Source organism: Chelon labrosus (assembly GCF_963514085.1).
Source record: "Chelon labrosus genome assembly, chromosome: 15".
Classification (NCBI taxonomy): domain Eukaryota; kingdom Metazoa; phylum Chordata; class Actinopteri; order Mugiliformes; family Mugilidae; genus Chelon; species Chelon labrosus.
Genome location: NC_140348.1, coordinates 10141985 through 10166986, shown reverse-complemented (window position 1 = coordinate 10166986; position 25002 = coordinate 10141985).

Sequence of the window (25002 nt, the reverse complement as noted above, 5' to 3'; positions counted from 1 at the left end):
GAGGCAGGAACACAAATGAAAATGCAGCTGACGAAAAGACACAGGGCAGGAGATCCTTTCAAAGTAAAACAGAAAGGAAGCACAGGGTAAAAACTGAATAAAAGAATAGATCTACACTCAATATCATGACGGTCTGTTCAGGACTTAATGGGTCTAAGTATTAGCTCAGGGATGTCCACACTTATGTAATTTGGTAATTCAAAGTTCTTATGTACTTCTAGTTTTTTCTCTGAAAAGTGTCCCTCTGTTTTTTCTGTGGCACTGCATTGGTTGTAATTCTTTTTAAATAAATGTGGAAAAGTTCTGACATGATTTATTTGTGTTTCTTTTTTTATATCACAAAAACCCGCAGCTGTGCCATAGAGGTCATATTTCAAAATCTGCTGGCGCAACTAGAGTTGATTTTTTTTGTTGTTGAAATGCAGCTGAAGCTCCACTGACTCCACCTCGGATGAAGGTTTCAAAAGCTCTTTGACATTTGTGCAAAACACTTTCATGTACTTAAGCCTTCGTAATAATCAGTTTTCTCTGTCACTGTATCGATGTGCTACAGTCATGTTTTCAAGCACGCTTTAAATGTCAAACATAATCTTGCGCATGATTTTTGTGTTTTTTAGTCCATTTCTGCCTCATTTCTTGTGTAGCTGAAAAATGATTACATGTCGGGTTGATGAGAACAAAAAAGGACAGCCAGGTTGAGATTTATATAAATATATATTTAATAGCTTTGTTATGAGCGTTGGTAATGGTTTGTCAGATGAAATGGGGGACAAAAGATGTAGGACAGGAAGATAAGGAGAGCGTGGTGCAGTGTTAGATTAGTGTTGATAAGATGGAGCTCATATAGAGGAGTGAAAGAGGAGCCTGAACATCTAGGTGCTGAGAAATGATTGTTATTTTCCAAGAAGAGGCTTTTAAAGTGACTCTGATGGACGGGATGGTGGAGATGGATGTGGGGGAGGGAGGGAGGGAGGGACTGAAGAAAAGGGCAGCAGGGCAGAAAAGATCAGCGCAAAAACAAGTGGAGGAAATGAAAGAGCGCACGGAAAAGGCAAGAAAGACAAGGAAATGAGTAGGAGGTGGAAATTATACCAGGGATTTGGAGACACTTGATCACAATGTTGAATATAAATGCGTACCACTAAGGCTTTGCATTACGGATGCATTTTTTAAAGACAGTAATTCTGGATTTGTCTCCAAGAGGGGCCGAAGTGAAAATGGAACCCATGTGTTAGGATGTGCTTGGGCTGTGTTTTGCCTGGTGTCCCTTCTTGTTCGTATCTCTCTTCCCTGTCTGTGCAGGCTGGGCGTGGCTGACCTAATTCTCCAACTACATCCCCCCATTGATCTTCACCTGCTCTACTCTCACACCTGCACTTCATCGTCTCATAAAGCTCCTGCAGTATTTAACTCTGGTTCACCCTCCCATACTCCGCCAGTTCGTCGTTGTACCTTTTTTTGCCCTGCTTGCCACGCTCAGCCTTCACTCATCTGTTCACCTGCTCTCATTGACCTGCCTGAAGATTTCCCACTGGACTCCTCCTGCCTTGCCTGTTTTTTGTTTTTTTTTGTTTTTTTTGTTCAGGCAATAAAAGCCTCCTCAAAGCCATTCCCGTCGTGGTCTGCGTTGTGGGTTCAGCATCCTGACTAGCGCAAGCTTAACACCATTAGCTTGTGGTTTGAAACACTGGAAGTCGTGTGCACAAAATGCTTGGCGTGGGAACATTAGCCTTGAGCTGTAAGGCAGGATTATTCTTAAATGATCTGTATTTAGTCCCAGGCATCGCCATTATGTTCATCTTTGTGAACGCGTGTTTTCCTACCTCTATGTTTTTGTTCTAAAAGGAACACTAAGGGCTTGACCAAATGTACCAAGCTGTTCCACTTAATTTCTGCAAGAGCTGTGCAGCCAGTTAATTGTCTGAGTCTAATGAGTCTCCTCCTGAGCTAAAGTATTGACAGGCTTTACTTCTAGGGTGCCAGTTATTAAATTATGCTTTGTCAGTAAAATTCAACACACAGTCAATTATGCTGCGCTGCGATTGTGGAGTTTTCTTTAACTCAGAATTAGCCATTTTATTGTATTCGTGTCCCCTTGAAATGTTTCACCAAAACAAGTCCCTCTTAAATGTTTGAGGACTGCATTGCCGGTGCATCCTGGGCTGTCGGGTAATTCGCTAGCGCTGTCTGGATATGCAAATTCAAAGAGCAGCCAAACTCGGACGAGGCTGAAATAAAACTGACAGTAATGGTGGATCACATGGGACTGTGATTCCTCCAGCTGTCTGAAGTCAGTTTGTCACAAGGATGGTGCACTCTACCACACAATCACACAGCCCTCATTTGTTTTCAGCCCAAGTCATTTACACCAGTTGAGGAGGAGACGAGAGGAAGGGCTGAATGAGAGAGGGTGAAAGGCTAATAGGCAGGAAGAGAAGATGAAAGGGGGAGGAGGTTACAGTTATTATTTACTGATACCTTGTACCCTTGGTGAGATAGACATGAGAGTAACCATGGATACCATCATGAGTCATGGGTAGCGCCCAACACAAGATTTATTTTTCTAATATTCTTTTGATTCTGTTATCGAATATTGCCATCTGTGACTACGGTTGAGAAAGATATTGTCATTGACGGATAAATGTGTTTCACTAAATTCAATTCTGACTGTTAACACAGCTGCATCTTTGTCTCACTTTCAACCATGCTGAGTTGATGATTTCCTCTTGTTTTTTTGTTTGTTTTTTATTAACTGAGGATTTCATACTTTGATATGAAATTCCTACTGGAAACAAAATAATCAAATGTTTAATTTTAAGTGAAATCAGGCTTTCTGTGACAGCTCAAAAAAAACTTGCCTTTCTGCAAACAAAAGGATTAAGGATTTATAATTATTTGATGTAAGAGAAAAAGCTTTCATTTGGATACTTTGAGAGAACATGCAAGCTTTGTGCAAAACTAAGTTTGTTGAAAACATATCCTCAATTTTAGATTAAATTTTCAAAGGATATTCCCCTCATTCAATAGTTACCCTTACTGATTCATTCTGAGTCCTCCGGCAAAACGAGAATCCAATATAGCAGCTTACAGCTGCTGAAAATTACATCTCCTTAGCTACATTTGCTCCTTGTTTCTGGCTAATGTAAAATACATCACTGCATGTGCACACAGAGAAGGAGTATTGCCAGAGACTCCAGGGGCCGTATTCCTATTCTTAGCGCAAAGAGTTGCTCCTAGTGGACAAATTCTAAGAATATTCTTAGAATCATGATGTTTTCTTAGAATTTCTCCTCAAAGTTAAGAGTAGATCCTGGTAAAGATGAAAGGTATTCCTAAAGAATCTTAGCTCTTGTGTGTGCAGTGTGCAGTTCAAGATCTCAAAACAGAAATATAAGTGTCTTTCTTTGATTCTGCAGTATCTGCTTCTTGGCGTAAACCAAGAAACTACTTAAATTGAAGTAGAAATAATCTATAAATATAGACAGCTTTAGTAGAGAACACTTCTGTTTTTGTTAAGATGGGCTCTTAGTGCAGCGTGTTACACATACACACACAGTGACATTTAATATAATGAGCCTCAAAGATATGTCACAGAAGCAATAGGATAGGTCAGCTGCAGCAACACTCAAACACAGTGATCTGTACAGTTGATACCACACAGAAGGTCTACACTTCTACGTGTTTGATCAGTTTCTGTTTTGTTGACACACACAGCACTTATTACAGCTACCATGATAAATAAGACAAGTCTTTGTTGTTGGCAAAAATCTTTTAATCTTAGGCAGAAACAAAAGACAGCACAATAAACTCTGAACTAAACTAATAATAAGAAAAAAATTAAACCATCAAATGCTCTGAAAGGAATTTCTGATGAGATGAATCAGTCTATACTTCTATCCTACCTGTCCTGGGACTGCAGATGGAAATTTACAGTTTGCTAAATCTGGTACAGTGTATCTTCTCCCCTGTGATTAATGCATTTTGTACATGGTCCCTGTAAGAAATAAACTAACTGAACTAAACTAAACTAAACTTTGAACCCGATGTCAGATCTGTATTTTAGCCCAACTGGTACTGACTGAATAAAAAAACTAAAAGCTCTCGCCAAAAGATGAAGACGAAAAAGAGCAAACACTAGAAAATTGACATACTAAGTAATTTATGAATGGATATCTCTGTGTTCTTCTATTAGCCGCTGCAGCGTCATTTGGAAATAAAGGACCTCATGGCTCAAAGCCTTCATCTTCAAGTCACAAACCCCACAAGTGACTGTGATGATTAGAATCAGAGCAAGGAAAGGAAGACTTGCAGTGATTTGGTTATAAAGTTGCAAAGTCTGTATGTATGTAGGAGGACGGGGTGGATGGATGGGTTGAATTAACTGGACTTTATCGTGTTTCATCAGCCACGTCCACATATAATGCCTTCGCTCGTTGCCCTTTATTTTATAGCCATCACTTGATCACTAGTGGACGTTGCAGGCTCTGGTTGCCATGGTAAACCTCTTGTGTATTTCCCCACCCCAAATGTTTCAGAGTGAAACAAACAAAACATAAAAATACTGCTAGTGTATGAATGGAGCTAGCCACCTGATTTTTAAAAGGGTACAGTCATCAATGCCGTTCCAGCTTCAGTCATTTCCACTGGTCTTCGCTTCAAAAATTGTGATTAGTTCAACTTGATACCCATCCACATTGTCATCGCTACCTTTGACTGAATTTTATGGACAATGCATGATCTCTTGTTGTCACATGACTGCTGCACCCCTAGGGCCATTTGCAGATACACTAAAGAAAGTTGTGTGTAAGCCCTCTAAATCTACGACAAGGAGAAGCTAAGCAGAGCATAGAACATGAACGTCCATGCTCACACATATTTGTGTGCTCACACTGCATCGACAGAGGAGGGGCTGTATGTAACACTGCGGGTAAAGCAAATACGGTGGATACGTCACTGCGTCACAAGAAAAGTTGACGCCCGTTCAACATTTATGTCGCGTGTCTCAACCTACACTAGCAAGTTTTGGACATCAGCTTGTCGCTTCATATTGCCGATTTCCTCTGGAAATAGGTTGTAGCTTTTTGTTCTCTCACTGCTAGTGGGAATGCACCACAATGGATTGACGATTGGCATGGCTGTCACGTTGCTGGGGTTACTTCCCTTATCTTAACTTACACTTGCACCAAGAAGTAGATTAAAATACAACTGCCGAGACGAAGAAATGAAAATTAAATTACTTAGAAAATTCTAATTTGTTAGAAACAAGAAAAATAATTGAACCGTACAGTAAAGCTGTTATCTGTCACCAAGCATTATCCTCGCATTATCTCCTCACACACTCTGCGCGCTCTACCTCAAAATGTGTGTCATGGGCAGACCCACTGAGCCACCAAATCTGTTTCTTTAAGGCATCACACACAACCTGAACCTCTGCTGAAAGGAAATCTCTCATTAAGTTCAATCTCCATATATATCCAGAGGATTTGTGTGATCTCTCATTACTTTTTCCACATCTGAAGGTTCTGCTGATTAAAGCCTATGTACGCTGGCTGGCCAAAAAAAAGTCACCGGGTTCGAATCCACGGGCCGACTGGGCCTTTCTGTGTGGAATTTGCATGTTCTCCCTATGTCTGCGTGGGTTCTCTCCAGGTACTCCAGTTCCTCCCACCGTCCAAAGACATGCTAGTTAGGTTATTTGGTGATTCTAAATTGGCCGTAGGTGTGAATGTGAGTGTGAATGGTCCTGTCCAGGGTGTACCCCGCCTCTCGCCTGATGACAGCTGGGATAGGCTCCAGCAGACCCTATGACCCTTCACAGGACAAGCAGCTACAGAAGATGAATGAATGAATGAAATAGGTATGAGCCTCCTATTGGATAATTACTGCATGGGTGATTATCTTTCAGTTGACAACAAGTTATTTAACCCCAACTGATGCAATGAGTAGCTTCTCATTTCTTAAACAACCATGTCAAAAGACACATCCTGTGGTCGTGGAAAAGATGCTTTAGAAGGATCAAATCATTGGCATGCATCAAGCAAAGAAAACATCTAAGGAGATTGTAGAAACTACTAATACTGCGTTAAGAACTGTCCAACGCATTATTAAAAACTGGAAGGATAGTGGAGAACCATCGTCTTCGAGGACAAAATGTGGTCGGAAAAAATTCCTGATCGAGTCTGATCGCGATAACTTCAACGCTTGGTGAAATCAAACAGCTGAACAGCTGAGTATCCTTAAGAAAACCACTAATCAGAGAGGCTAACTAGAAAAAAAGGCTTCAGTTTGCTAGGGAGCATAAAGATTGGACTCCGGAGCAATGGAAGAAGGTCATGTGGTCTGATGAGTCCAGGTTTACCCTGTTCCAGAGTGATAGGGGCATCAGGGTAAGAAGAAAGGCAGATGAAGTGATGCACCCATCATGCCTAGTGCCTACTGTACAAGCCTGTGGGGGCAGTGCTATGAAATGGGGTTGCTGCAGTTGCTCAGGTCTAGGTTCAGCAACATTATGTGCCCAAAGAATGAGGTCAGCTCACTACCTGAATATACTGAATGACCAGGTTATTCCATCAATGGATTTTTTTCTTCCCTGATGGCACGGGCATATTCCAAGATGACAATGACAGGATTCATGGGGCTCAAACTGTGAAAGAGTGGTTCAGGGAGCATGAGACATCATTTTCACACATGGATTGGCCACCACAAAGTCCAGACCTTAACCCCATTGAGAATCTTTGGGATGTGCTGGAGAAGACTTTGTGCAGTGGTCAGACTCTCGGACTCAGGCGGTCCAAGGAAATATTAGTGTGTGTGACCTTCTTTTACCCTTGACCATTCCATAACTTTAAGGTATCTTTTCGGTGGCAGTATTTAACAACTAGCTGTATTTCCCCCTATCAGAGAAACAAAATGGTTTGGGTGAGCTACTAGCTTTTTCCTCTCTTTTCAGTCTTTGTGCAAATGTAAGATAGTCGATCATATTCAGCATTCATACATTAGATTGAAACCAAATATCTCATCTAGAAATTTCGTCTTGTAATTTCATCTACAAATTTCCCAAAATGTCAAACTATTCCTTCAACATAAAGAGCACATGTCATCCTCTGTGAAGCAAGTGGGTTCTTCATGTTATGAACAGTTTGCAAAGAAACGTAGAGTGCACATAGGGCAGCTAAGTGATCATGCAGATATCTAAAATATGACAAGTACATCAGCATTCCCTGCATCGTCATAGTCTGCCTTTATCTGTTTCCTGCAGGAGAATTTCCACTAAATATGATATATAGAGTTGGGATTAATTCCAGCAGCAGTAGTGCTTCAGGAGAGGGCCGAATATATATTTAGAGTCCCTGTAAAAACTAAAGACCCTCTACATTTTTAATATGGGACAGGATTTGTAGATTTTATCCTCTTCCATCCCACAATCCTGTTGGAACAGTCAGATTTTCAAACTCATATTGTGTGGACAGCATCTTATTTTAAAGGAATAGTTTTGGGAATATGTATCATCAATTTTTCAGGCCAAAAGTATTTCCAATCTTTCCCTGTTAGCGGGGTTTTAAAGCCAAGCTTTAGTACTTCATGGACAGATATAAGAATGTTCTCATACAACTTTCGAAAAGTTGGTAAGACTACATCTCTAAGTGTCAAACTATTGCATAAAAAAACTTCTCTAGTTCTCTACTTCTCTCTCTACTCTTATTCTAGAAACATATAAGCTACCCAAGACCCTTTGTGGGTGGAGGAAGTCGGACTGGCTTCCAGGCTAGAAAGACGGACATAGGCTGGTAAAATCTAAGCTTCTGTCCTCAACTGATGAATAAAGTATCCAGGAATTAACATATTAAACATTTTGCATGAATAAAGTTTAGTCAAGAAAACAGATGCGTTTATCTCAAATGATTGTCTCCGAATTTGGTAATCAGTTCTGAGCAGATGGGGAGCCTCATTGACTAGGAAAACAGCTGGCGAATAATTTCAAGTGTCTCTTGGCAGTCTCAGTAAATTATAAATTTCAATGCGCAGAGCCAGTGCAGATTATGTCATTTACATTTAAGGAAGTATTACAGAAGGGAGGCAGAGAGAAGGCAAACTAGAGACAGTATGTAAATGAGAGTGCTGATGTTGATGCTGCTGAAGCAGTCCTCTGGAGTCAGCTGGTTTTGACATTTCCACAAAAAAATAAAAATATGAGACGCGACGGCACCAGAAGCACTGGGCTGTCACGCTTTACTGACCGACTGAACTTTAGGAACATTCTGAAATCCTTCTGCTCTGTGGCGTAGCTATATATCACTAAGGTCAAATATGTCTCTTAAATGTCAAGTTGAGAAAAAACTTAATCCAAAAACGACACTTGAAATTGCCGGTGAGTGGCATTTTAGGGTTAAAAATAAATAAATAAACACATGCATCACTGGAGAGTCTGCTCAAATGTCAGCAAACATCCAAGTTTATGTCGTTCACACGTATATTATTTCCAAGCAACACCATTATTTTTAATCAGTAGGTTTCACAATACACAGAGGAACACAATTGATGGAGTTCTCCAAACAACATTTTCTGTCTACAGATTTGTCATTATATTGAATAAACATGTCGCTCAGTGAAAAGGCATGCTTCACTGAACTGTTCTTTGAGCTCTGAAATAGAATGACAAATACTCTATCCTTTGGTCTCAGCTTTAGGTTTGCACCAGTATAGAACAAAGTATGTGGAAGCTGCAGTCATTTTAGCACATGACTAAAATCCATGGGTTCAAAAGTTATAGCCTCCTTCTTGTCCCTCATTTGTTCAGTGTATGTGTTGCTTGGTGTTTGCCTGACTCATCTACTTGTCAAGCTCCTGCGGTGCTGCTGCTATCAAATGGAACGGAAGTGAAATTTGAAATGGTCAGTATATGAACCCAATAGCAGCATAAAGAGGCATAGAATCGGTGTGGAGTTCACCCATTTAATTAGGCAGCCACAGGCAGGAAAACTATACACAGGAAAAACAGGAACAAGGAGGGCAAAAGCTGAACTCTTGGTTAGGAACAGATGACTGAGGTGGTCACAGAGTCAGTATTGGGAAGACAGACAGAAGAGAGTTGGAAAGTCTCACATGGAAAAGAACAATGTGGCGGAGGACTGGAGCGTGGAACTGGTGAATATATGCTGGCCTGATTACAGAGGATGAGGAGCAGCTGTGTGCACAGGTGAGCAGGGTCAATGGAAACTTACTGAGAGGAAGATGGGTGACTGACCTGTGACAACGTTAGCTATAAGTCATGTAAGGCAACTACTGGCATCTAGAACAGTTTAGCAAGCTTGATGTTGGAAATGTAAAGGCATTATGAAAAGGTGTTGCGACTAATTGGACCTAATAACGCTGTAAAACATCAAACAGGATAAAAAATAGTTGGATAAACTTGTGCTTTCGCCTTAACATATGTTAATACACTGAAGTCACTTAAGCTTAAAATGTTCAGATCTTCAGATTCTTCTGTCAAGTAGCCGGCCAGGGCCTTCCTATGTGGAGTCTGCATGTTCTCCCTGTGCCTGTGTGGCTTTTCTCCATGTGCTTTGGCTTCCTCTCTCAGCCCAAAGAGCCTGCCCGTTAACTGATGATTCTGAATTGGCCGTAGGTGTGCATGTGAGTGTGACTGGTTGCTTTTCTTCCTGTGTTAGACCTGTGATAGACTGGAGACCAGTCCGGGATGTACCCCACCTCTGCCCAATGACAGCTGGGATGGGCACCAGCCCCCCTCATGGTTATGGTATAAGAAGTCCGAGCACCAAATGGACGTAATTTACAAAACACAAATACAAAGAAAACTTTATAAAACATCTCAAGCAGAAAATTCCCACTTATGTTCATATGGATAAACATTTGCAGGCAGCGTGTATTATCTGTGCCCTTTTCCCCAGAAGACACTAGCGTGGTACAAATACAACAATCAGCTCTAATGGTTTTCTTAATGATTCATGTCTTGTTGTTGTTTTTTTTAATACAGATTTTTTCTCTGGGATTCCAGCCTCATCTTCCGACTCCAAATCAGCTCAGTTTACCCATCCAGACACTTTTCTATCGTCACGTCTTCCTTCTGTCAGCGACCTGCTTGACCTGCTCTCTGCTTTAACCACAGGTCATCTTCTCCAGCTTGCTACCCTTCATTATATCCATTCACCAGTCTGCCTCTGAGTCATTGGCTGTATACCCACGAATCAAACTAAATCATCATATTTAATCTTTTTAATACGTTACAGTTGATGATTTCATAATTGTGCATCTTCCGTGGTGATGTTTAAAGGCCGACACTGCAGCCACCTCCAGCTTTTACTCGCTGTTTTATATAAATATATCTGCCTTTAGTCTGGTATTCAACAGAAGGGCTGCAGCCCAGTCGGACTGAAATCAAGTTATAGGCTGACTCGGCCGGTCGAGGATACTCCCTGAATGTTTGGAACTATGGTCATGGTTCATTGAGACATCATCCAATGAGTTTTGATGTGTTGAAAAGCTGAAGGCCTCTGCTTCCCCTCTGCCTTCATTCTGCTGTTTCTGTCGACAGTAAAATCGATAACCGAAGCTCCACCGTGTCTCACAGACAAGGTTGTGCTTTGGGTTAGGACTTGTTTCTTTTTCTCCCCATGCTTTCCATGCAGGTTTGTTTTTGCCTCTTCAATCCCGTCAGCATTCTCAATGTCATAAAAAGTTGTTGTTTTTTTCACCACACAAATAACTTTTCTATTTTTTCTTAATCCTTAATTCCTTAATTAACACATAGCTTTTTATAATGCACCCATCCTAACTTTAGTATCTCTGCTTTTTCTGCCTCATTAGTATCTTCTTTTTCATTAGCATCTTCTTCACTCTTTAAATCCACTTCAGCTCTCTGAGTCAGGTGCAGTTCGTTCAACACTAAAATAATCCTTTTTCATATTAAGGCTGAGATTCTGCACGTTCAATGTAGTATTGAGCGTTTTATTTCAGGTGCACAGAGTGTGAAGAACAAAAATGTGGCACTAATTTGGATTTGGTAATTAGTTTGGTTTTGGTCTTTTCATAGCATTTAGAAGTCTGATGATGCCTTTAACAGCACGGTCTTTATAGATCTTTTGAGCAGTCCCGGTGTTTTCGCGAATGAGACATCTGTAATACAGTTAGTAAATGTCTCATTAATTCCAGTCGATACATATATATCTGCTGGATAGGTTTTACCTACATATGCGCATTGGTTGCTGAATGTTTTATCAGCAGGTCAACAGTTATCAGAGTTGAAAGCAGCCCCTTAATTTCAGGCTGGCTGAGCACAACCAACACTTTAGTGGTTGTAGTGACTCAGACCATGAACCTTTAGAGAAATGTGTTCAGTTGAATGAGAAACACTGCGAAACAATCAGTACTTGAGGAGGAACTTTAAAACAGCGGTGATCAACTTGGGAAACTCATTTCAAATTCAAGACCATTTCCTCCACTTCAGTAACAAGCTGGGTGGAAAAAATACTGCGTGGTCTCTCGATACCTGTCAGAGTGAAAGTAATTTTCCCGTGACCTAGCCTGTGATCTTGTACCTCCTGGTTCTCCACAACGTCATATGCTTAGTTTAATTTATTTGAGTTACACTGTGCACACTGAAAAAAAAACATATGCTCTAGTTTGAAGACCCATTGATCTTTCTACTTATGGTTTTCAGCCTGTTTTATTACTGTATGTTCTCAGATGTTGTTTGCTGATTATATCAATTAACCATCTGTTCCCCTGTGTGAACGTCAGTATCGCAATACGCTTCAGTCTTGGCACAAAGAAATAGTGGCTTGTTTGCCTCTGAAGAGACATTTGCTCCTGCTGAATTTACATCTCAACCCGAGCATTTCTCCTCGCTGCTGTTTTATAATTTACACAGTCTCCTACTCCTACAGAGAAGAATTTTTAATAAAAATCCCTCGCAGAAGAGTGGATGAATGCATCAAGGTTGGAATTAAATATTCTTCAGTATGAAAGACTGTCATTTTAATGTTCCCTTCCAGTGTTTTTTCATTTAACTGGACACATTATTTCTGTAAAAGGTTCAAAGTCTGAGTCACTACAACCAATAAAACAGACTGTTTGTTGTGCTCAGAAGCTATGCTGTGACATTTACACTAGAATATATTATTTACAGACATGTGATTTAAGTGGCCAGGTCATGACAATCACATACTTTAACAATATAATGTAATATATTATAACTAAGAACAGTGTGTTGAAAGCTGTGAAACATGAAGAATTTTTAGTCAAATTAACAACAAGAAAACTACAAATAAATGACAAATACGCATCCATCTATTTGTCATATAAAAAATACACCATGCATATTGTAGACCGTGTAGCCAAGACAAGTCCGCTTTAAAAGACAAGCCTCTGGAAAGCGCCTTGCAGAGACTCAGCGGGAATCAGCGGTGAAATGAAAGGGCTATTTCAGAGCTGTCACGTTGTCTGTATAAGACAAGATCCCTACCAGGTAACTGCAATGATTTGAATCCAGCCAGGAGCTATTGTTGCTTTTCCCCAAAACTGCATTTTTTCCCCCTTGTGTTGAATCAAGCAGAAATGCCATGGAAATCTTACTTTAAAAGGACTTGACATTATTTTTCCATTTCCTCTTGGAAAACCTGTTAAGAATAAACTCTGATGCACAAGAATGGGACAAACTGAGCCTTTTATTCTAACGTGTGATTTAGGAGGTTGGTTGAACATGTAGGAGTCTGGAGGTGGTCAGTAATGTTCAAAATGTTCCTGAAAGTTGAAATAAGGCGAGAGCAAAGGGTCAGATTCACTTCGGAGCCTGTTTTTCAGGTGCAGATATAACACATTCACATTAATCAAACAGGCTGAAGAACTGCTTTTTGTGTCACAGTGCATCTCTCTCGTTATTGCTAATGCATATGAGTGAGGATCCCACAAACAAGAAGGAGAGCTTGTAAGTGTTGTTTAGGTTTTTCTGCTGGATTTTTGCCATGAACTGTGTATAAAGATGGATGAACCCACATAGGTGTTTCAAAGAGCCGGTGAATCTCAGTGTGGTGGCTTTAGAAACCACCAACTTGACAAGGTCTGACTCCACCGAACTTCAGGCTACAATGACCAAAATCCTATTTCTACTGTAAAGTTTTAGTGTGGAGTTTTATTATGGAGGTCTACAGAAACTGAATCACTTTTGGAGCCGGTCTTTAGTGGCCATTTGAGGAACTGTTTTTGGCACTTCTACTGTGGCTTCTTTTTTCGGGCCCTGAGGTTTCCGCTTGGAGTCTCACAGTTTGCAGTACTGAGTTTTGTGTACATTACATAGCACAGAACATGTGGTAAACTACTATCAAATCTACAGCACAATGCTGTGTTAAATATCACAGAATACCGCATAACAGTCATACTCGATCAGAGTGTGACAAGGTCTTACCTGGGGAGAAACATGGGATACCTGTGTAAACCTGTCGCCAAAAGATCTTATGGTACAGTCCTTTGTTAAACATCCAAAGTGTGGCAGTATCATAGGAAAAAGTCAGAGAAAAATGAGAACTGTATGTTTCTTGTTGGGTGTGTCTGTCCCTGTGTTTTTCTCACTGGAGATTGGTCTGGAGCTGGGTGGAGCTGGAGCCACTTACATTCACACCTGCAAGCAATGGAGCCTCATCAACCATCTACTCACCTTGTCCATAAAATCCTGGTTCAGTCCTCCACTTGTCACCAGATCGTCTGCTTACCTTTGTGGTATAGTGCTGTGGCTCAAGTCTTTAGTTGTAAATACTGCTGTTGCATTTACTTATTTTGGTCTTCCCTGTCTTCAGCTCTTGGATCCATCTACTCACCAGCTCTGTTGTATTCTCCCTGGAATCCTCACCCAGCTCCGCCAGCCTTCCTCCCTGCTTTTCCACCCCTGCTTTCCCTGGATTCCCCACAAACCTGGTTCTGGTCCATCTCCGTCAACCTGCAAAGACAATACACCGGTTAAATCACTATGACCACTGGCTCTTGGTTTGTGACAAAGGCCCCATTTACACGTACATGCTTATTTTGAAAAACGGAGACATTTACCTTCGTTTGAGCCCTTCGTTTACACGCAAACGGAGAATTCGCCTCTGAAGACGATGCTTTCTAAAAACTCCGGCCAGAGTGGATATTTTGGAAAACTTCGGTTGCACGTTTGCATGTGAACTGACAAAAACGAAGGTTTAGGCAGCCGACATCACAGTATGCGCCAGAATGTGCACCTGCATGCTCCAAAAGTGCGACCTATGTTTATGTTTATTCGTCGCTTGCTTTCTATTTTCAGGATTCTGATTGGCTAACGTGGGCTTGAGCTTCTCGTTACACTGCCACCTACAGGGTTGGCATGCTCTTGATGGCATATATACACGGGTTCGTGTAAACGAAAACTTTTCTGAAAACCGATAGGTGTGCACGATGTTATTTTTGAAAACGGAGAGGATGAAATGTCCGTTTATGAAAATAACTGGCCACGTGTAAACGTAGTCTGAATTTGAGTGTCCAATTCCTATCGGCAGGCGTGACAATTACCACTTAAAGTCACCCCAGGAACATGCAGTACTGCTACCACAGACTTTTCTACAGGCAACGATCAGATTGTTTCTTGTGTGTTTGCTTTTTTATTGAAGCTGGAAATAGTTTTAATTACTGTGCATCTGCAACAACAGGCAGCACAATATAAGGTCGGTCCTCACTCGCAGCCTTAGGTTATTGAATCATCCATCTTACTTCCAGGTGTTCTTTGCCCATGCCTACACAAAACCACTACTTATTTATTACTTATTTATACGATGAGGTGGGGGCCTCAGCGTGTATTTGTGTTATTTATACATTTTATCACATAAATCCATGTAAAGATGAGATGTCTTATACCAGTTGCAGTCCTGACTGCATAATCCATAGACTGTAAAAAAAATGGACGAAACTGACGCTAGTATCTTGGGCATACGGGTGGTGTAATCTTGTGAGTTTGAAGCCAGGGTTTTTCCGACTCTCACACTTTACGGAGTGGTTGTCGTGGCAACTGTCAATTTATGATGTCACATCCTGTTTTATAGCATCAAGTAACTAACGAAAACTATTTTTTTTTTTTTTTTTTTCTGTATGTTTATTATTTCCGTATGTAACGTTGTATTGTCATATTATGACAGCGATTGTTATTCTGTGTATTTGTGTCTTTAAGCATCAATAAAAAAAAATAAAAAAAAAATAACTAAAACTAAACTCCTCAGAAAAATGGACACTTTCACATACATCAGCACTATATTAACTACCTAAAATGCCAGAAACCATCCTTGAAAAAAACAGTAACGTGGCGCTTATGACCTACACTGCAGCCAGCCACAAGGGGGAGCTCTACTTGCTTTGGCTTCACTTTTGAAGAGCTGTCAAGGTGTCCATTTTTATACAGTCTATGGTAAAACAGGAGCTAAATACATCACATGGTCACACAGAAACACATTTTCCCAACTTCGTTTCCTTAATAAATCCTAAAACTGTAAACCTGCTAACATTGCAGAGGCTGCACTTCGGCGCAGCCGTGCTAAATGGTAGCTGATAATGAGGATAACATGCTTATGATGTTTTCCATGTTCCCCATTTCCTGATTTCCTGATGTTGCAGCAAGAGGAAAAGTTAAAGATGACCACAGTCATTATAGTTCAGCTCTGAAGGCTTAATTCATGTCTGTAATCTGTGCTATGACAATCCATCCAATAATTATTAACAGTTTAACTATCAAAATCTCAAATATCCTGCATAGGTTTTTCAGGCTATATCTGTCCCCAGAACTACATTTTCTAGTGCAGCTATAAAGATGAATAGTAAGGGTTTTGTTAATCACAAATAAAGTCCTCACAAAAGTCCAGGGTTTGAGAAAGGAGGAAACTGCTCAGGCTGAGTAGATACAGAAGAGAGTCCTCAAGTTTAAGAAAATGTCGGTCAAGAAGTACGGACAGATTTAAGTATTTCAAGGGTTGTAACATCCAGCAGTCGCAGACAATGCAGTCTCTGGGTAAATGTAAATGGATGATACTCCTAATAAAGACTGCCGGTTTACTGCTAGGAAATGGACAGACAGAGTATTAAGGCTTTTTATCTACTGCTCTCATGAAAAAAGTATAAACTCTTGACACTCGCCGGAGCGGGCCTCAAATCCATTTGGGAGGAAGACGTCTGGAATGAATGCATTACTGAACTGGAGCCCTTTAAATGACAGATTTGATGAGAGGTTGCCCTCATCTGTAATGGCCATCTAATTTAGTTTTCATTAGTTTTTTCCCCAGTAAGTTAAAAACTTTACAACTTGCTAAGATGTTGAACAGAGTAAGACCAATAAAGTCCAATAAATACTTTTAGATGGCTCTTAGAATAGCAAACAGTAGTATCTGGTACTTAATAATGAACACTGACAGTATTACACTGTTTCATTTATTAATCTTGACCGAATCGTCCTTTGATCGTGTCTTTTCTTCTTCCCAGACTGCCCTGAGTACACACACGTAAACACAGGAGAAACCAGATCCCTACTACTGTTTGTGAGCTATTGATCTGCCCCACCTGTTACACTCTTGTAAATGTACATTCACCCCTCATTAATCCTCTATGAGACTCCCAGACGACCAGACACTTACCATAAGTATGACCGCAGGCTCCGTTTGTCCCTCTCTGTTCGTCCATCTGTTGTTCACTTCTTTCCTCGTCTCCCTCTCTGTATCTCGCTGACCCTTGCACACGTCTGCACGAACGGCAGTCAAACAAATTAACTCCAGAATAGCCCCAGAAGGCTGTCTGGGCCCAGCTCGATAAATCACACAAACACAATGACCACAGGGTGAAAGATAACTCCGCAGACATGTCCTGGAGTGGAGACGGTATTGGGGTCTGCAGGTTAGGGTCTGATCGGCGGGAAAGGCGTCTGCTTTTTTTTTTAGCCTTGATGGCAGCATCGGTCTACAGATGGCAAAGTTGGTCCACCTCTTAGAATGAAAGCAGATTAGGTTAGATTCAACTTTAATGCCATTGTACTGTACTGAGCAGCATAATAATAATAATAATAATAAATTTTATTTATAATGCACTTTACATCAAAGATCTCAAAGTGCTACAGGTTAAAAAGAAGAAGAAAAGGTTTAAAAAAAAAAAAAATCTAAAGGGGACCAAAAGCTTTGCTAAAAAGAAATGTCTTTTTTAAAACAGTCAGTGGATTGTGGTGCCCTCAAGGTGTCAGGGAGGGCATTCCACAGACGTGGGGCAGCAGCACAGAAGGCCCTATCTCCCATGGTCCTCCGTCTGGTTCTGGGTATGTGGAGGAAGTTTGAGTGAGTGGAGTGGAGGGAGCGTGTTGTGTTTTGTGGATTGATAATTTCTTTGAGATAGGGGGGTGCGTGTCCATGGATGCATTGGTGAGTGAGGAGGGAAACCTTGTAGTCAATCCTGGTGGAGACGGGAAGCCAGTGGAGTGAGTGGAGAATGGGGGTAATGTGCTCATGTTTCCGCACTCTCATCAGGATCCTAGCTGCAGAGTTTTGGATGTACTGAAGCCTCTGCAGACTCTTGCTAGGAATCCCGATGAGAAGACAAAGAGATGCAGCTTGACATCTTGGCATCTTAGTGCTGTAAGAAACTGTAAAATGCATGAATACGTGCTAAGTAATATGAATAAATAAATACAGTCAAATGTAGTAGGGCGACAAAGGGAGGTCTTCATATGCCTGGAAACTGACACAATTTTTGTTTTATTGTTATTTTTGAAGTTGCAAGTATATTATACATGTTGGCTTAACCTTCCTGTTGACCACGGCTTCCAATTTTGCCTTGGGGTTTTATTAAATTGCAGAATCTCTGCTTTAATTTGAAGGTATTCACATCCAGACTGGAGGATGGGTTTAGTAATCACTATTTTCAGGGTTGTACAGTATGGCAGTGTATATTCAATATATATTTGTAACATGAGTAGGTTTTGATAAATAGCTCAAAGAACAAAACTGTGTCAGTGTCCAAACACTTAAGGATCTAGCTTTGGTGTAATATTTGAACATACCTGAAGGATTGCCACTGGGAATTCTACATTCATGGTTACACGCTGATGCATCTTGACGGGGCAGAATGTTCTCAGAAAAGGCCCGGTAACACAAATAGATTATTTTGTTGATAGCACTGCAGCATTGCTTACTGCAACTGTTACCTCAGTTGCCTCTCTGAAAAAGAAGGTCATGAATCAGAGGAGGCTAGCTCCCTGGTATAAATCACAGTTCAAAGCAGGCAGTCTGAAAGCTGGAAAGAATTTGGCTTTTCACTAATTCTGAAGAAGCTCACATAGCCTGGAAAGATAGTTTAACAACTTATAAAAAAGCTCTCTGTAATATTAGAACAGTTTCTTTCCAGTACTGTAGCCTGGCTGACAAAGAGTCGTAGCTCTGTTGAGCCATCTATTCCTTTAGCCCTCAGTAGTAATGACTTCATGAGCTTCTTTACTAATATAATTGTAGGCATTAGAGAAAAAATTCAAGGCATCCTTCCGACAGCTGTCAGAGATGTACAGTGCCATTAGGACCTAATCAATATTTTTATGTCTTTCTGAGCTCACTTCAATAATTACAGCATCTTGATCCCATTGCAACTAAATTGCTCAAGGAGGCTTTTCCATGAATCAACACCTCCACATTAAACCAGATAAATTTATCCTTATTAACAGGGTATGTGCCTCAGTCTTTTAAGATTGCCGCAATTAAACCTTTACTTAAAAAGACTCACTCTAGACCCAGATGTTTTAGCCAACTATAGACCAATTTTCAACCTTTCTTTTATTTCTATAATTCTAGAAAAAGTTGTTGCTAAACAGTTGTGTGGCCATTTAAACAGGAATGGTCTGTTTGAAGAGTTTCAGTCAGGGGTTCATCATAGTACAGAAACTCTAGCTCCAGTTAAAGTTACCAACGATCTCCTCATGGCTTCAGACTGGAATGGACTTGTCTCTATACTTGTCCTGCTAGGTCTTAGTGCTGCATTTGTCACTATTGATCACAATATTTTACTACAGAGACTTGATCAAGATTAAAGGAACTGCATTACACTGCTTTGAATCAGTCAGACAGTTTGCAGTTTGTCCATATCAACAATGATTCTTCTATTTATACAAAAGTAAGTTAGTCAGGATTCTGTGCTAGGACTTATACTCTTCACACTGTATATGCTTCCCTTAGGCAGTATTATTGGAAAACACAGCATAAACTTCCTTTGCTATGCAGATGACACACAGCTATATTTATCCATGAAACCAGATGAAACGAATCAGCTGGTTAAACTCCAAGCATGCCTTAAAGACATAAAGGCCTGGATGACCCTTAATTTCCTACTCTTAAACTCTGACAAAAGACAAGTCATTGCATTTGGCCCTAAACATCTCAGAGATTCATTCATTCATCTTCTGTAACTGCTTGTCCTGTGAAGGGTTGCGGGGGGTGCTGGAACCTATCCCAGCTGTCATCGGGTGAGAGGCGGGGTACACCCTGGACAGGTATCCAGTCTATCGCAGGGCTAACACAGAGAGACAGACAACCATTCACACATACATGCACACCTACTGCCAATTTAGAATCCCCAATCAACCTAATGAGCATGTCTTTGGACGGTGGGAGGAAGCAGGAGTACCCAGAGAGAAGCAGGAGTAACCGGAGAGAACCAGGGACACAGGGAGAACATGCAAACTCCGCACAGAAAGGCCCAGTCAGCCCAGTCGGCCCATGGATTCGAACCCAGAAGGCATCAGTGCTAACTACCACGCCTCAGTGCCGCCCCATCTCAGAGATTCATTATCTAATCACATTGTTTCTTAGGATGGCATTACCTTGGCCCCAAGTACTACTGAGAAAACTCTTGGTGTTATATTTGACGAGGATATGTACATTATGACCACCTTCATAGTATTGTCTAGGTCTCCTTTGTGCCTCCAAAACAGTTTTGATTCATTAGAGAATGGACATGGGCCTTCTGAGGGTGTCCTGTGGTGTCTGGTAACATAATGTTGTTAGTGGGGGCCTTTGGGTCCTATGGGTTGAGGGGAGGGGCCTCTGTGGATCATCCCAGAGATACTTGATTAGTTTGGGATCGAGTAAATTTGGAGGCCAGGTCAACACCTTGTGCTGTTCTTCATGTGTCATTGCTATGGGGTGGGGGTGTCTGGTCTGGTCTAGGTGGGTGCTACATGTCTAAGTAACATCCACATGAATGACAGGTCCAAAAGTTTCCCAGCAGAACAATGTATTGTTACAAGATGGTCAGTGTTATTTACTTCTCCTGTCAGTGGTTTTAATGTTGTGGCTGATCGGTGTACATACTGTCTAAAGAAAAATGTGCTATAAAGTGATTCACCTGAAGGATTCTGATTAGTAGTGCATGGGTAAAATAGTAATTAGTATCAAGCAAGCTGTCAAATGATGTCAAAGCTGTCAGCCTGCTTTAATGCTACAGTGGTAATACCGGTTCCCATTTTAGTTTTCTTTAAATAAACATTTATTAATTTCAAACCAGTCGACCTTAGAGCAGAGCTATCATATCATCACTCCTATCTATATCCCACTGAGTAATAAATGTATTGTGTGGTCAGATGCAGGTCTATAAATCAGAGAAAATAAATTGTTCAGTGGGTGGCGGGTGGATATTTTATGCATGCATGAAGGCTCTGATGGAACCGATCCACACCATTGCTATTAGCCAGTATGTTTTAACAAAGGCATATAAAAATATTAGCAAACCCAGAATCCATGTAATGTTTTCAGGGGATTTTCTTACAATCTTCTTATCAGCAAATCTTAGACTGAGATTTTTGTAAACACCAAAGATGTTCATATAGTCAGTGAGAGCGCATCGTCATGGTGGTGTTAGCATTAAACTCTGGCCAGCGCTGTGCCTGAGCTCACCTTCACGGAGCTGTGAGCATGACTGCAGACTCTCAGGCTCGGTTCATGGTTGAAACGAGCAGCTTCACAGGACGTGACCATGCTGAAAGAAAAAAGTGTTTATAGCTGCTGCAAACGGCCACACAGAACCAGGAAGAGCCATTCATCACAGAGAAAGGTGAGACATGATAATTGTTTAAATATCGTGGTAATGGTGCACATTTTCACACCTGAAGAGCGACAGAAAAGTGTTACGGGAGAAGTTCAAACCCTCGCCTCTTTCTCACCCTCACAGGTTTCATGACGTGAAAATGTCAGATTGCAGGTGTTGGAAATTCACAGAATAAGCGACTTCATTCCTCCACCTAATTCTGACATGAAAAAGAAGGAGGAGTTTATACAGCTATCAGACAACCTGACCAAGCAGTAGCATATTGTGATCCTCAGTTACATTTACATGCTCGCACGCTCTAGTTTTGCCTTATCACCATCCATTGCACGCAGAGTTTATGAAATGAGATGCACAGACATGTTTGCACTTATATGATCATCCGTTAGACACACGCACTCGGTTGTCACATGTGTCCGTCTTCTCTAGAGAATTCACCACTGTGTGTTTTTGCTCTTGCCCTTTGCACCTGCAAATCAGTGCAATCGTCGTCAGCTTGTGGGGAAAACAGGAGTTGATCCAGGCCACTTCAGGTCACCTGTTAATGAGTCGGCGGTGTCAAGAAATATACACGTGTTCCATCTTCGCCCCCCCCGGGGAGCCCCAGTTCCACATAAATACATAATGAGAACATCAGATGCATAGAAGATGGAAGACTGCCAGACAGTAAATCAATAAAATAAAACCATCTATTCCAGTACAATTTCACTGGCTCCTCTTCTCCTGGGAACACAGTGAGTTACACTGATCAGCCACAACATTAAAACCACTGACAAGAGAGACCTACACAATATTAGGAAGGTGGTCCTGATCAGTGTATTTGTCAGTTATAAGCATCTAATTGTTTATTTAGCAGCAAATTCGCAGGATGTTAACAAGTGTGTGTGTGTGTGTGTGTGTGGGTGTGTGTGTGTGTGTGAGAGAGAGAGAGAGAGAGAGAGAGAGAGAGAGAGAGAGAGAGAGAGAGAGAGAGCAGAGTTTTGGTGCCCCCTTGTGTTAAAAGTAAGAACTTAAAGTTTTTATATTCCCCCATCACTGCAGATGCACATTGATGAAGTGACTCATTCAAACGCTCTAAGTAATAGTGATTTAGTAATTAGTTTACTTTAGTAAGTAAGTAGCTTATAATTAGTTTAAAAATGTTACATGTTTACAGAAAAATTTAATAATCCCATGGATTGTCCAGGTGAATGAATGAGCGAACAGATTAATGGATGTGTTTGAATGTGTCTCAAAGCAGGAGGGAAATTGTACAATTAATAATTTTATTAAATATCTAGAGTTTAACATTTTTGGCAGGTCTTGTAGTTTGCCCTCGAACATAAAGAAAATGTTTTGCGAGCTGTCTGATGGGTGTAAAAATGAAATAACATAACAATACAGCAGTTCTGAATGCGTGAAACAGATGCACAGTGTTTAAAAGAATGATTATCAGTTAGAAAAGTCTATTACAGATAATTGTTTCTATCTCAACTGTCCATTTTGAAATATGTGCTCACAAATAAACACCAGCATGTACAGTTAATTCACTGTAGGATCATTAAGCATAATGAAGTCTAACTAAAGGCTCACTAAACTGATATAGCTTGCAGCAGAAGGTCATATATTAAGCACTGAGAGGAATAATCTAAGTTTTATTTTGCTAAATCAGACAAAACTCTCTTTATAGATGAATCTTTTCTCAAAGTAATTATTCCTTACAGTACTTGTTGTGATTTTACAGGCAGGATGTGTGTGTGAGCTTCTTTTTTACGGTTTATAACCTGAGGATACATTTTTTTCTGGTATGAATGCGACCTTTCTAACTCCGTAACGGGCTCAGAGTGACTCTCTTCCTCTGACTGTGTCTTGGATGTCGAAGGAACTCAATGCAGCATTGTCTCTAAATGACATTTTGTGTTTGTGAGGGTGGTCGTCGTGCAGCAGGGCTGTAATGATCCTCTGTGCATTACAGTCTCGGCAGTGCATCTTCTCACCGACTGCAGCCACAGAGCAGCGGTGGCAGCGCGCCTGCGCAGTGCATCCAGGGGCTCGGCGGCGTTCGGTGCTGAAGTGGGGCGGATGGCAGAAAAACAGCGGCGATGGCCATTACACCCCAGGATTCCCATTTACGATGTCGTTAAATAAGCATCGGGACATCGCGCTTTCACACCTATCCTCGTAGGACACTGACAGCCCGACACAAAGGGGTAAGATGCTGATTATTCTGCGCTAATGCTCCACACGGACTGGCTAGCTGACGTTAGCACGGCGCTAGCTGCTGCTCAGCTGCCACCGCCTCCTCTCGCTGCGAGAGATAGCGGATCTGTCGGCTAACGCTAGCAAGAACAAAGTGGGTGGTGTTTGATTTCTGGGAGGAAAAAAAAAAAATGTCCGTGCGACTGTCAGCCCCATGCAGCCCTCTGTGTAATTACGCTGCTGTCACTCGGTGGTGTCAGCTGGAAGGGGATCCCCTCTCCCGGCGGGTTGGACCTGCAGCGGCTGGGCTCAGATGGTTCGGGCAGCTGCAGGGGAAACCATGCAAAACAGCCAGCCAGCCGAGCAGCTAGCCAGCAGAGCTAGTGCACAGACTGTGAGAGCAGGGTCCGATGAGCCTGTCTGCAGCTTATCTGAAGATATGCACGGGCCTTTCGGGCAGATGCGACAGCGCGGTGCATCCGCCCGAAACTATCCTGTCAACTTTCTCACTTTGAAGTGCATTTTGTGCAGTCTGTCCGAGTTCATTTTTCTTTAAATGTCATGCACTGGAAAGAGATTCTGCAGCGCGCAGATGAGGGAGCACCCACTCTGCAGTTTCCCATGGGTGTGTTGAGTCAGAGGAACCCAGGCTGTGTTGCAACTACATCCTGGGAGACTTCCTGATCAATCTCATTAAGATAGTTTCACAGAATACCATCTGTCTTGTCATCATATTGGAGATTTATATTATTTACTTGTAGGGTGGAGATATTTTACATGAAGACATATTAAATTGAAGAAAGTCTAAAGCACTAGTGTGCACATTGAAGTAGTCCCTGAGGACACTGGTGATGTTATGTTGGCTTCCTGCTTAATTTGCAATAGTAATTAACTGATTACTTAACTTTACTGTCCTTTACTTGTCAAACTCTGTTTTCTGGTTCAGTCTAGACATAATTTGTGTTGAATCATCCAACGACTCTCTGTAACCACTACTTGCTTTGTGTGGCCAACATTCAAAAACCAAAACACAACCCAGTACATTTAACCACTTCAATCAGAACAGACTGGCCCGATCGGAAGGAAGTTTTAATCAGATTTAGAGGGATAATCTAAACCTTTCACAACCCGTTCAGTAGGATCACGAAAGGTTAATAACCCTGTAAATACTTGATCCAATTGTTCTCCTCCGGGTGGAATAAAAACATTATTTCTGTCAATGTTTGCCCCACGTGGGGTAGACGTCAGGCGATGAGTTTCCGGGTGGTACTGAGGAAGCAAAACAATGAGGTGTTCAAAATCGATGGCGGCAGCACCGTTGAATATGTGGCTCTGTCTTGGTCATCTTGTTCTGTTGAACGAATTCAGCGTAGAAGAAAACTACTTCTACAGTTATACTTGCGACTGATTTGACGGCCGACAGCAGACAGAACCAGTTTGCACATGTCAAAAAGACAGGGAAAAAAGAAATATTGTCCATGTGAACGTAGCCATTTCCCATTTCCATAAAGCAAGTCTTAGCAATTATTAATTTAAAACCTGATATGGATCACTTTTATTAAATTTGACCAATCAGTCCATCAACAATCCATTTCGTCCAAGATGCCGCCCTCCTGCTCTGTTTGCTGTTCCAGCCTGTCAAGATTTCCAACACTTTAATAATCCTCCTCTGTTTTGTGAGGAAGCATGTTACCAAAGTTACTTTACGGCCCACTTCCTCCTGGGAACAGGCGGTGGAAAATCTCACAA